This window comes from Phalacrocorax carbo, chromosome 5, assembly GCF_963921805.1.
Source record: "Phalacrocorax carbo chromosome 5, bPhaCar2.1, whole genome shotgun sequence".
Classification (NCBI taxonomy): domain Eukaryota; kingdom Metazoa; phylum Chordata; class Aves; order Suliformes; family Phalacrocoracidae; genus Phalacrocorax; species Phalacrocorax carbo.
In genome coordinates, this window is record NC_087517.1 from 3,809,120 (window position 1) to 3,822,490 (window position 13,371).

General features: G+C 38.9%; 1 long non-coding RNA gene across 1 annotated transcript; it reads left to right on the top strand.

The window, feature by feature from the left end:
- Positions 1–517: 517 nt before the first annotated feature.
- Positions 518–13,040, top strand: LOC135313666 (uncharacterized). The gene is made up of 3 exons (XR_010373210.1): positions 518–1,411; positions 12,020–12,115; positions 12,811–13,040. It is a non-coding gene; the product is annotated as an uncharacterized LOC135313666 (long non-coding RNA).
- The last annotated feature ends 331 nt before the right edge of the window (positions 13,041–13,371 follow it).

Consider the following 13,371-nt stretch of genomic DNA (forward strand, 5'->3'; position numbering starts at 1 on the left):
TAATGAGTCGTTCTATTATTTTTCTCCCAGAGCATTTTTTTCTTTCAAAGATAAAGAAAAAGGAGAGAAAGTTCATGTTTGAAATCAAAAAAAGCTGCGTAGCTGTTATGTTGCAGATGTGCGTTTTATAGTTTAATATTTTTTGCGTGAAAAAGCAGTTGGGATTCTAAGCAGACATGATGTAGAGCAATTTAAAATTAATAGAGCACTTCAAATTTTTAGGAGCACTTTAAGTTAGAAGTGATCTTGGTTTTGGGCAGGCTCGGTGTAGCAAGATGTAAAATTATGAGAGTTCCAGATATACAAGGACATATTGGTATAAAGGCAAACACTAATATAGCAGATTAGGACAAAGCAAATTATTTAAAAATGCAATAAAACAAAAATTCTAAGAACAAAATTTGTCTCACTATATACTTCCAGTATAGTTATTTGGCTTCCATTATTCTGTTATTTTACATCTTCCGTATGAGATGGAACGAAGATTCTCACAGAAGAATATTGAGAATAGATATTAACGAAAATGCAGAAGATCTGCTCTTGCCCGCGTGTCCTCCCGTGGGCGGACCGTCCTTCCCGCGGGGGGAGCAGGTTATTGATCAGCACAGGGGAGGTATCCGCCAGCCCCCGCCTGCCTTTCCGGGGTGAAAGGGCAGGGTGATGCAGGAGGAGACAAGCTCGTTACTGAGTCTCTCAAAGGCCACAAGGGCAAGGCTGGGCTAATAAATTCTTTTTTTTAAGTAAGTAAATGCTTGTGCTGCCTCAAGCCCTCCCCATATAGCCTGGCTTTATGTTCTCTGAGTGCTATACAACTGTTTGAGTTTTCTTCCTCATCACAGAGGTTTTTCCTACTGGGCCAAGCTGCACAAAGCTTTTAGTTTGCTTTCTTTGGTTTGTTCGTTTTGGGTTTTGTTTTTTTTCGTTTGTTTGCTTTGTTTTTATTATTGTGCCATCCTCGGCATCCATACAGTTGGAAGGAAATGGAGGACTGGAAAATATAAACTTTCTCGGCTTGTCAGAGTATGATGTGATACGCGCAAACAGTCCCTGGAGGACCACGTGCTTATGGCACGTGGGAGAAGGGAAATCTCTGGGCCTGGAAGGTGCCTGGTGGTGGCCTGGGCAGGGGATGCCAATGGATGCCACAGGAGAATCTCCCTGGGCTGACGGAGGCTCTGACGCCAGACTTAAATGCTTGATCTATAGCACATCCATGCAGCATTTGATTAAACCGGGCCTGAACTGCCATTTGAATTAATCCCATTACCAGCTTGTCTGTCCAGATCAGTTATTTCAGTCCCAATATCCATTACGGTCCTCTGGAAACCGAGGAGCATCAGTCACCTGTCATGCATTTGGGGCTGGCGTCGTAGATCAGATGTAAGAGGCACACAGAGAATCTCCCGGACAGGTATGTGCGGTCTGTAAGAGAGAAACCACTGACCCTGCTGAACCTGATGGAGGGGTGAAAGGAGTAAGGGTAGTCTGGAGGGTGAGACATAGGAAATCTCGGTTCCTTTTCCAAGGGAAACTCTCAAAAGTACCCTCATTTTTGCAAAGTGTGGGTGCTCTGTTAAACACGGCCTAATTTTTCTGATTTTTGTTTACCTAGTACCTAACAGAAAAACATGACCCTCAATTATGGTGCACTGATACGGTGCAAGTTATATTATTATTATCCATAGCTATAAGGATAAAATCTTTAATGGGTTTGAAGCACCCTCACCAACTGGAGCACAGAATAAATATCTGGGTACATAGATGTTAGGCACATTAAACTTTTTATTGCATCGGAAAGACGAAGTCGTTCTGACTACTGCGTCCCAAATAAGTTCATTGCTGTGGTATTCCTGTGCATGACTTAGTAAGTGACCAAATGTTCTTGTCACTCTCAAAAAATTAAGCATAATGTATTACGTGTTTCTTTAATGCCTGGTTCATTATACTTTTGTATTGATTTCCATTGTTTGCTGTTTTAGCATATATTTTTTATATTTTTAGATGAGGTGTTTTGTGACACTGCATAGATGTTCTTATCCCATTGGACAAGGTTTGTTGCAAATATGTTAATGAAACAGTGGTCCCTCCCTCCAAGCCCTGTCCTCTCTACTTTTACTGCAGCTACACAGATCATCGTGCAGTAGTTTTTCAGTGTCTGTCTGGACATAGAGTCACTCATGTCTGCCTCACGGAAAAAAATCCTGTGTACTTTAGTAGTGGTACAGCCAACAATTTTTTATACAAATAGCATAAGACTTATTAAAATTTAATAGAGAATATGGTAGGTCTTTCTTTTTTTAAGCTATCCCATGTATTTCTGTATATGTGGTATGATTTTATGAATTAAACTCCAGTGGATAATTTGAAAATTTCTGTATGAAATTGCAAATAATTTTTCCCAAAGGAATTTGTTTGGTACGTGCATTATAAATATATAATTTCACAACTGCACACTTTATTTTTCTTATTTATATTAAAAATGACAAAAAGATTCTCAAAGCAAATGCACTTTGTTTTATAGCTGAAACAAAGAAAGACTCCGGGGGTCCCCTGCCTCCTCTGAACTGGGAAGTATCTTGTTTATCAAACTTTACACAAAAAATGTGTTCCCCATCACATGCCTTGAAATGCCTGACTATTCCCCATTTCCCACACTCCAAACTGAAACGGTAAAACTTCTGCGGATAACCCTAAAACAAGATCAGCCTTCAGATGTCCTGTACGCATTGATCTCTCTTTTCGTGCCAGCGCCTAACTGGGATAGAGGGAGATCTGAAGGGGTGTAAAAAAATAAGTAATTATTGCCTATGTCCCTTGCCTTCTGACATCAATTTCCTTATATAAAGGCGAGTCATTTAATAGCGGTGGTTTATAGCACTAAAGTACTTCTAAAAGAACGGGAGAAAATAATCAAACAGCGAGGGCTGTCTTCTTCAGTTTGCATGATAACGCTCCGCTCCGGCCCTGGGACTGGACCAAGGTAAACTGAAATAAGGATTAACTGACAATAGCAAAGGCTAATTTACAGAAACCACATGAGGAGTTCCTGAGCACAGCCCAGATAACAAAAATATTATCAACGTTGTTTACAGTGAAGTCAGTCAGTTTATTAGTTGGAGTGCTTCATTATGTATAAAAGATGCCAATGATAGTCTCCTAGTCAAAATAAACAGGCATAAAGTGTTCCACATATACAGTTTGGAGAGAAGAGTTACTTTGCTATTTATTTAATAATTGACCATAAATGGAGTCAAAGTGCAAAGGGAAAAAAAAAAAACCCTAAAAAAAGCAGCACACTAAGGGCTTTTTGAAAGATTGATAAATAATGTGGAATCTCAATTAGGCTTTAGAAGGAATGCAGATATTAAAAATTTGGTCAAGAATCTAATTAGCTGGAGGTAATTAAACAGTCTCACACGGGGTCATTAATCTTTTCCACAGACCTTTGATGTTTTGCACACTGTCTTCTAGTCATTAATAAAATTCATAACACTCCTCTTTGTGGTGTTTTATCATCGTGTTTTTCTCTGTAAGAGCATAGAGCAAGTGTCATTGTATCACAAGGGCCTTACTTTAGTTAATTTCTTTTTTTCTGCTTGTTAGACTTAACTCTTTCTTGAACAAAATGATACCAATTTAAGCTAGAAGTTTTAAGACAGGTTTTAAATCCCTGATATCCCCGGTAGCTTTCAAAACCCATGTATTAAGAAATAAACCAAATGTTCCTGACACATCTGGTGAAGTAAAAAAGTTTTTTTCAAATCTAGTTCATCTGTCCAGGGCTTAATTTTGCAACCAGGTTCATATATTAGTCATACCCATTTCAGAAAAAGTAGAGGATTTTATTTTGCTTTCTTTCTTCACTTTAGGTTTCTCTCGATGGCAAGTCCCTTGGAGGCATAACCTGTAGTGCGTGGTTAATTTTAGTGGTGTAACCAGGGAGCTCTTGAGGACAGGGCTGTGATAGAAGTGAGGAATAATTATGAAAAAGAACCAAGTAAAATGGAAATTTGTTGAACGTGACTGATTTTATGTACAGTCTCAAAAAGGAAGCGGTACAGTACTTCAATAATGCATTATCCTGACATATTTCAAAGACAGGCTGTGTTCAAGAACAGCTGAATTTAAAAGGCAGGAAAGCTACAAAGGATGCCTTTGGAAGATATAAAGATATGATTTCTATTACAAATATTAATATACATATACAGTGTGTGTTGTATATTTATGGATGTTTGTATTACAAGACCCACATTTATGAGCTGTTATGTAGAGTTGTATGAGTAAGTGTAAATAGAAAGAGATATAAATGCTTTGTTAATGAAATGTTTGTATCTATACAATGACATTTTACATTTTAGAAGAATACATTTCTGAAACAGACAAATCCATTGTTTCATAAAAGTACTTGTGGATTTTGTATTTCGGTCTGAACAGTTTCAGGCATTTGCTCCCCTGTAGCAAGAACGTGTTGAGTCATTACAGGCGGTAGAAACTGAACTAATACTTTGCAAGCCTTCCGGTAGGAGAGCCCCATGGAAAGCTGTGAGAAGCATAAAAATATGCACCTTCCCGTTCTTCACAGCAAGCGAAGACATGTAAAATGGTCTTTAAATACTGTGATAAAGGGCAACAATTGAAAATGTTGATAGGGATCAGTTTTTGTGTTTTTATGACTGATTTGCACAGCTGAAATACAGCAGCTTTGTGCCTAAAAAGCTGGATGATCTTATCTGCTATTTCACAAAGAAACCACGCGTCCATTTCAGGAGTAAGAGGAATTAATGAGAGACAGGAATGAAAATATCTAAGAGTATATAGTTATCCAGAGTAATCATATTCTGAACTTGTAGACTGTTGTTCTTTTCTTCTTGCATGTTCTGCCCTTGCATATTTGTCTAATAAGTCTCTGTCACTACTTGAAGTTGCTACTTCTTACAGCATCTTCTATTAAGTTCATATCCAAAATGCAGCATAAGGCCGTACAGACCAGGAAAGAAAAAAAAAATAAAAATAGAATGCATAGCTACAAGGCTCTGAGTAAAAAATACAGTTTCTTTCTCAATTGAATTTTAAATACAAAATGTTGTGTGTCATTTTCTCAGAGGAAGGAAGCGATAGCAATCATTTTATTTCTATATTACTGGGCAAAGATGTTTTCCTCTAAAAATATCAAACCAACTGCATAATATTTTGCAGAGTGATCTACTTGAAAGTGAGTGGGAGATGGACAGCAAGGATTATTCTCTTTCGTGTTTACTTGTAATTTATAAACAAGTTCTGACAGTCCTTTTTTCTTCCAAAAAAATAAGGAAGGGAATTTTTATACTTTTCATTCAGATTGAAAAATTGTTTCTTATCTACTTAAGACTATTATTATGGCTGGAAAATTGATAAGTGATACTTTCACAAGATGAAATGGTGAAAACTAAGCAGCTGCAAAGAGAAAGTCCTGCTAAAACTGCTCTTTTCTTCTTCTTTTCCCCCTTAATGCTCATGCATTTTCAGGACTCATTAACTTTTTAGTAAGGACTTCATCTTTAGTGATTTGACCTGGATTGCTTTTACAATATGAACCACCCAATAACCTCAGGAGTTCCACCAGGAAAACAAAGGACGGATGGTAACATCCCTGTTACTGCCAAAGTAAACAAAGAATAAAAAAAACCCAGGAAAAAACCAAACAAAACTGAGCAGACTTCTAAGGCTGGGTTCTGTTTGTTAACATCAGAAATAAACTCAAGCAGCCTAAATCTTCTTTTAAAAAGGGTAACTTTTAATGATAAATTTTAAGCAAATTGCAGATGCCACCTTGTGACCTTTTTTCAAAATGATGGTAACAAGATCCATAGGTGATTTAGACTCCTTAATAATAATGAGATTGATACAAGGAATGCTCACATTGGCAACAATTTGATAATTGTCTGAGCAGGAAGAACTAGCCCTCCCTGGTGGTTTGAAAACATAGCTGAGATTTGAAAAGCAGTACAGAGCTCTTATTTAATCTGAGCAATTCTATAATGATGTGAAAAGGTAAGTGTTTTTGATTTAGTGATGTCTATATTTCAAGAGACAAGATGTTGATGATAAAGAAAAAAAAAGGCAAAAGATGAATGGCTGGTTTCTGGAGACATCTTTTGGCTTAATATCTAACACCATGTATGTCTGCGTGCATTTCTCTTAGTTTTCCCACTAGTAAAATAGAATACTAATTAGATTTTGATTACAGTCAGTTTTTTAAAGTCTGGAAGGCACACTCACATTTTGCTCTTAAAAACTGATGTGATCGCTGGACTCAGTCCTTTGATTCTGATGTGCTACCAGGGCTGATCAGCTGGAAAGAAAGCGTGTGCCCGTTACTTACGTATGTGGTACATTTTTTTTCTCTGTGGTCAGAATTACCTGGAAGCTTCCTGGTGATGAAAAACTGATCCAATGAAATACTTCTTTGGACCTTTTCAGCTAAACTGTTACCTTTCGGCATGTTTATGGCTTAAAGGTTAAGAGGCGAAGCTAAAACTCTCTGCTATAGGTACCAGGTTTTGTACCTATTTTTATAGGTTTTGTGTTAGAAGTCGCTGGGGTTTACATAGGTAAAGATCTATAAAGATCAGTGTTCAAACATGACATACAACCTAGAATTGCCCAGGGTGAACCTGAACACTAGTTTCAGTGACTCTGAATTCAGTACGTAAGAGAAGAGGCTGCAGGTGGCCCTCTCCAGTCGCCCTGGGTCTCCCCATTGCAGACTGCCTTCCTGGGGAACCAGTAGAGATAGGGAGCCCTGGATGAGTCCTCATCACTCTGTTGACCAGAAAATGTCATTGAATTTCATGGTGGAGAATAAGAAACACCTTTATGCTTATTTAGGTACAGCAGTTTTGGTTTTAGTTGTTAGGATATAGTATATGGGTAAAACAACTAATACGACCTAGGGTACCAATATATTGCGTTCATAATGCCTGCCCGCTGGCAAAAAGTATAAAGCTCCTGAGTATAAGTGCAATTTTTTAATACTTAAAATCCATTTTAGATACTTTTTTTCACCCCAAAACTAGTTTAAAGTTGAAGCACAGTATTTCCAAGAGAACTGTTCTTGAATTTACATTTATCAGTGTGAAATTTATCAGTTTAGAAAGCAGTCCAAAATGCTGAGAGTATTTATTTCTTTTATATACATGGAGTGTATTAGATATCCTTTAACTTTAGGGAGAAACGTTAAAAAAAAAAAAAAGGAGAAGCTTTTCATGTAGATGCAATATTTTTATAGACATGTGATTATTTGTGTGTTGATAGCATTAAGCTGTTAGAAACTGCACTCTGTCTGGAAAAAAAAAAAGAAATAATGATCCAATGAATGAAATAGACTGAAGACAACGATCTTTGTGCAATACTGAATTTTAAAGAAATGCATTGGCTATTTTAGATCTGAACCAGATCCCGTACTTAAAAAAGAAAGCAGTTACTCAATAATGGGAGTTAAAAACGTTCAGTGAAAAGTTTCTCTGTGAACTCTATAAATATCCATTAGGATGTCCATTAGATTGAATCAAATATTTCCTTTCACTCATTTTAACCTTCCCCAGACCGAGTTCTGTGAATTTTTCTGTATTCCTGCATAGAAGCTTCGGTCTGAAAAATGAGAAGACAAAGGTGTAAATCTTTTGAGGTTCAATGCCACCTCGCAGCTTCCCAGTTAACCGTAAGGTCATCCCGCAAACAGCTGGGCAGAAAGGAAACGCGCGGCTCTGGAGCCATTATATCATTTCCTCTTCTGTTTCCTCTCAGCTACCTCTGCCAGAAAGTGGCTAATAATGGGCTATTTGCATAGGGCAATAGGAGAAGGCAGGCTAAAGATATGTTTTAATGCTGAATTTCCTTTGTAAATGTAGTTATAAAAACTGGACTAAAGAGGGCAGGAGATACTCTATTTAAAAAATAAATGCAGGCAACTGGATAGTAAAACTCTATGGGGAAACAATAATATATATTTCAGTATATAATAAAGTGATTTATTTTCAATAAAATCTGTAAAACTGCTTTAGTTACTTTGACACCTTGATTAACTGGAGTTTCAAAGATATTTGTGTGTGTGAACCTTCTTCATACCAACAGTTCCAAATACTTTATTGCATCTGCTATTGAATATGTATGTTTTAAAAGCATTTGCTACACTGTAGTTTTACTGGATGTCAGGGACAAAATAGATTAATATTAGACCTCAGCCAGAAAGCATTTCTGTGGCAGCACATGAAATGTAGCACTCTTCACTGCTGACGGTCTCCCTGACTTATTCCTTGGGATGCTTTATACAGAGCTATGGGCTACGGGATAGATTTATTTCCTCTAAAATCACTGATTACCATTATAAAATCCACCCCTAAAAAGTTTGCAGCCGTTGAGCAAATTTCAGTTCTGGCTGTACTGGGAATAAAAGGCTGAGCGAAGCCAGGATGCACCGTATATATATGTACAGTTAGAGCAGTGTTTCTATGGGCTGCATATCAGAGAGTGCAAAGCTTCACTTCTTGTCTCCTGCACCTCACGAAGCAGTGCAGCGTTGATAAAGTGGTTATGCCGCACCCCGCAAAGGTCCCAGAGCTTTTGCTGAAGCCCCTCTTGGGGCTTTTGGGGATTTCAGTGCGTGTTACCTCACACCTGAAGGACGTACGGTGACTAGCAGCAAATATTTTCTCTTACGCGCAAGAGCAGGGGGGAAAATTTACATCAGGAGGAAATCCTAGCATTGAGAAAGACTTTTTTTTTGCCTTTCCTTAACACATGCCATCTCTGTGAGAGCCTGTAGCTTAGCAAGGGTGGAAGAGGTTGTGGGAAATGACGGCGTCTTTCTCCTGCCTTCCCCCTGCCCGGGGCGCGGGGTAGCCTGGGTGCAGACCTTTTGTCACGCAGGGGCACCACTGGGCTCTCACTAGCTGCAAGTGGCACATTGCAGGGACATGGGAGACACGGGAATCATCCTGCCAGGTTGGTTTTCTTCTGCCTTTTTGCTGCCCTTCCCTCTATACCAGCACAAGGGTATATGGGGCATCTACCTCCCAGGGATTACTGCAGACTCCAACTAGTCACTAAACAGCTAGTTAGTATGGAAAGGACGGCTGCAGCCAGGCTGGGGTGCACTCAGCTATGGCAAGGCCCCACCAGATGCTGGGGGTCCTGATTCCTGTGTTTAAATAATATGGGATCTTTCCAGCAATTTTCTGGTGCTGGGTGTGAACAACTCACACACCAGCGTGCATTTGACTTCTGCAACTAAATACAGTCCTATTTTGACTTATTTTTTCCACCTCTGTGTATATACACTGCCTATATCTTAGTGAAAAAGAAAAAGCATAAGTTGGATTTATTTTTTTAAAAAATATTTATTTTCTATTTTTATATATGAAATTAATGAATATTAAAAATACTGACAAAACACACAAATATGAAGTTATCATAAAGCTTGGGCATTAAAAACTGGAACAATGAAAGGGAATTTATTTTAAAATCATCCAAACCCCAACACCTTCAAAAATGTTGAAAATTTGCTGTCTTGTGTGTATTAACAACCTCTGTGTTTTGTTTCTGCTTGAATATACCAGAAGTTTGTTGCCATTGTTGGTTAAGTGCTTCCAGTGCATTCATCTCAGAGAGTATTAACAAGGAATAAACAAGACCTCGCTGAAGTTTGAGAGTAACATTCCAGAAACATCAGTATTTATGTGATAACTCTTCAGAGTTAATTTTAAATAAAGTCCCTCTTTTCGTGATATCAGAAGCACAGAAAATCAGAACCACAGATTTCCTTCAAAGCCCCCATTTAACAGTACATTATTATATTTTTCTGAAGGTTTTTGGGTTGTTTTAGCACTGATTTGTGTCAGTCCAGTGAATGAACTGAGCAGTAAAAGGCACGTTCTTTGAATATGGAAAGATTAGAAACTTCTCTGTGGAAGAAAGTCCAAGAGTAAACAAAGGTTGCACGATCCCCTTGGGAAAGCGCTCGAGTTACATGTCATGCGTTAAATGTTCTTATAAACCTCATGATGTCGGTCCTGTTTTGAATTTCATATGCTCCGCGACACTCTCGCTAATGTATCGCTACACAGAGCTGAGAGGAGAAAGACACCAAAACTGTACAGACAACTTCGCATAAAAAGAGCATTAATAAATTCCAGGACTTTTTTCCAAGGTTGATGATAATTTTCTCTACCGAATTAAGGCTTTTTTTTTTTTTTTTAAGATGTCAGAATGCTAAAATGAAAAGTATTCAAAATTATTCCAGTTTCAGATGTAAATTATGCTGCCAGAACGATGGGTGATGTGTGTAATGGAAGAATTAGGTCTCTTAGACGAAAGCAGATTCCGATAAATCATAAAATATGTAAGGAGTCTGTGGCCAATCCTGGATTTGCTAAAATGAATATAAATGTGATGAGCATCTGATGGCATGATAACTTCTGCCCTTTTGAAGCTGTGAATTTCCATGCTCAGACAATTCACAGCAGCATGGAGACGCACATGCTTCGGGCTAAATACCAGTCGGAGGCGAACACCGCCTTCACTTCTGAAGGCTTTTTACTACTTACACTCTATTTTGTGCCAATGCATCGGACTGGAGATCATGGAGATCTTCTCGCTTCTCAACACCCACCCTCAGTTGCAGGCTGCTCCTCACTTTGCAGCAGCACGGCCAAGCCAGCCGGGCTGTGTGGGTTTGCACGCTCGGGCCCAGGCGCAGGTTGTCCCAGGAGGTGAGAAGAGCAGTCCAGGATCAGTGCATGGTTTAATTTTGGTCTTTTCAGGCAATATGAGCCCAGTGTTATTTCTTTAATTTGACAATGGCTGCAAAAAACTTCTTTTGCCATCCAGATGTGCTCTTTTATACAAGGTGGCTTGTATTTTTTGCGTATCCAACAAACCTGCACATCTCCATAGTGTTTCTGTTTGTCTAAAGCCCGCTATTGCACCTGGGCCTGGGTGCTCACACATCCTCCATCTGCTGTAGGATGGAAAGCACACTCTGTCCCTGAGATATGCTAAAAACCTTAATAACTTTTCCAGGTTCTTGGGCTATGACCAGAATCGGGAAATCACTGTCCACACTTGATCTGACACCACCTGAATGATATACAGAAGGCATTTGCTCTGGGGAAACAGTAACCAGGAAGTTTTTGTAACTTTTATGGGGAAATATAGTAAAGCTCAAGCTTCTTTTAGCAGTCGTTGAATAAATTCTTTTTGTCTGTGTTTATATATATGCCATATTTATACACACAGAGATGTATAAATTCTAACCCTGAAGTTTCCTTCATTTGCTTTTCCCAAAGGCTGTAGAGAGTACCCTTGCAATCATCAGCCTTTTCCAAAACTTATGTTGAATTCACCTCACATATTTGTAAACTGAAAAATAAGGTTACTGGGGACCTTGTTTGACAAACTCCTTTTGTTAGTGGCAGTATCAAGGCTTATAAAGTTTATTTCCAAGAAATTAAGACATGACAGTGTTTATGCCCACAGACTGAAGCCAAGTTTCCTTCTTTGTTTTGGCATATAGAAACTCAGGTTTAGTATCCTCAAGATGCATAAATTACGGGTCTGCAGTTTTGACCATAAAGTTATAAAATAATGGAATTCATACCTTCCATTTCTGGATGATTTAGTTTTACTGTCATATCATCTCAAAACTCAGTCTCTAGCACAACTTTTGAAAACCTCAAGGTTTTAAAATTTGCTTTACGTTCCTCCAGGAAGCTAAGCACAGGAGCACAGGAGCTCTCTTAGATGGCAGGAGCAGGCAGCTAGGTGATGCGCCAGCTCTCTGACCCAATTTAGCTTTCCTTTGCACCACTTCCCTATTTGTTATCAGGCCTTTTGGAAATGGTCTGTGAAGAATTCTTTTAAAAGGGAAATGCTGCTTTATCCTCTCATGATGCGCAGGCTTTCCAAATTCTGGTAGTATTAGGCAATGCGTCATGTTTCTATCATCTATGCCACTTCCTAAGTGTTGTACTCTACATTGCAGCATAAGCAGATCTCCTTTGATGTTTTTCTGGAGGAACTTGAGCTTCATTGGCCTAATATTCTCAGATTTCTTCTTCTGCAATATTTTTGATACAAGGTAGGTCCATGATTTCAGGACTTGTCTGTCCCTTCTAACCACTGTTCAAGACAGAGTAGCTTTATTTGGGTGATAGTCCTGAATTGTTTTATGGAAGATCGATTATATCTGTGATTCTCCATTAAAGCAGAGTTCCTACTCTTTTTTGGGTGTTTTATTCACATTCTGGACATGACTTGGGTTCAGATCAGGAATTAGGGTCCCGTTAGCAAGGTCCTTAAATAAGCCATCCACTCTTCCCTAATCATACCTTCCTACTTTAAAATTTTTATGCTATGAATTCTGTTTCCATGTTTATGTGAAGTGCAAAAATCTCTGGTTCTATTCAGTATTTTCATAACTGCAGTCCCTGTCTTTCACAACTGAAAATTCTTACACAAATGTAGTTCATATCACTCTCTGAATTAAGGGTAACTTTGACAGTCTTTTTGTTTTTCTTTTTACCCTGGCCTGCACTGCTTGGGGATGCAAAGACCATTTAAACATTTATCTGTTTGCTTCTCCTATTTCCAGAGCATTTCAAATCCCACAAGCCCTTCCAGCTTCTGCGTTCTTCTATCCCAGCTCTTTAATTTCTTTTTATTGTTTTTAGTATGGTCGTATATTCACTGACCACTTACTGCCTGTGTTACAACTGCCCTTTATTTTGCACCACTTTGCAGAAGCTAAGCAGAGGATTTACAATATTTCCACAGCTTCTTCATCAGAGAGACCTTCAAAGCCTCATGTTTGTACCCTGCTTCCCTGACCGTGTGAGGTGTCCAGGCCTGCTGGAAAGAAAGTTGTTTAAAGCCTTCTTGTGGACTGAGGAAATTCATGAGGAACTCATCCTGTTGACCTCTTGAGACATCATCTCAACAGCTTTGGAAGGACAAGTAGGTGTGGGAGGTCGTAACAGAGAGGTTTCTGTAATGCCCAACCTGAATCTCACGGGGAAGGGAGGGCAGGGAGCACACCTCCTACGCTTTCCAGCCTGTGGAGCACAGGACAACTGTTTGTCACTGCCACCTCTCAAGGATGACAGCAGCCATTAGATGCTTTGGTGTTCATTCATCAACTTCTAAGTTAGATGGATTGTAGTCACAGGAATTTATCTGCTATTTGCTTGCGAAAATAAACCAAAACCAACACAAACCTACTGAACATGCAAGATAGGGACTTTTTCTAGGTAGGATATCCGAAGACCACATCCTCAGGGAGCATGTTTGTACCTTGCACAGCTCCTAGATCTGCCCAAGCTTGGTGGACCCAAGCCC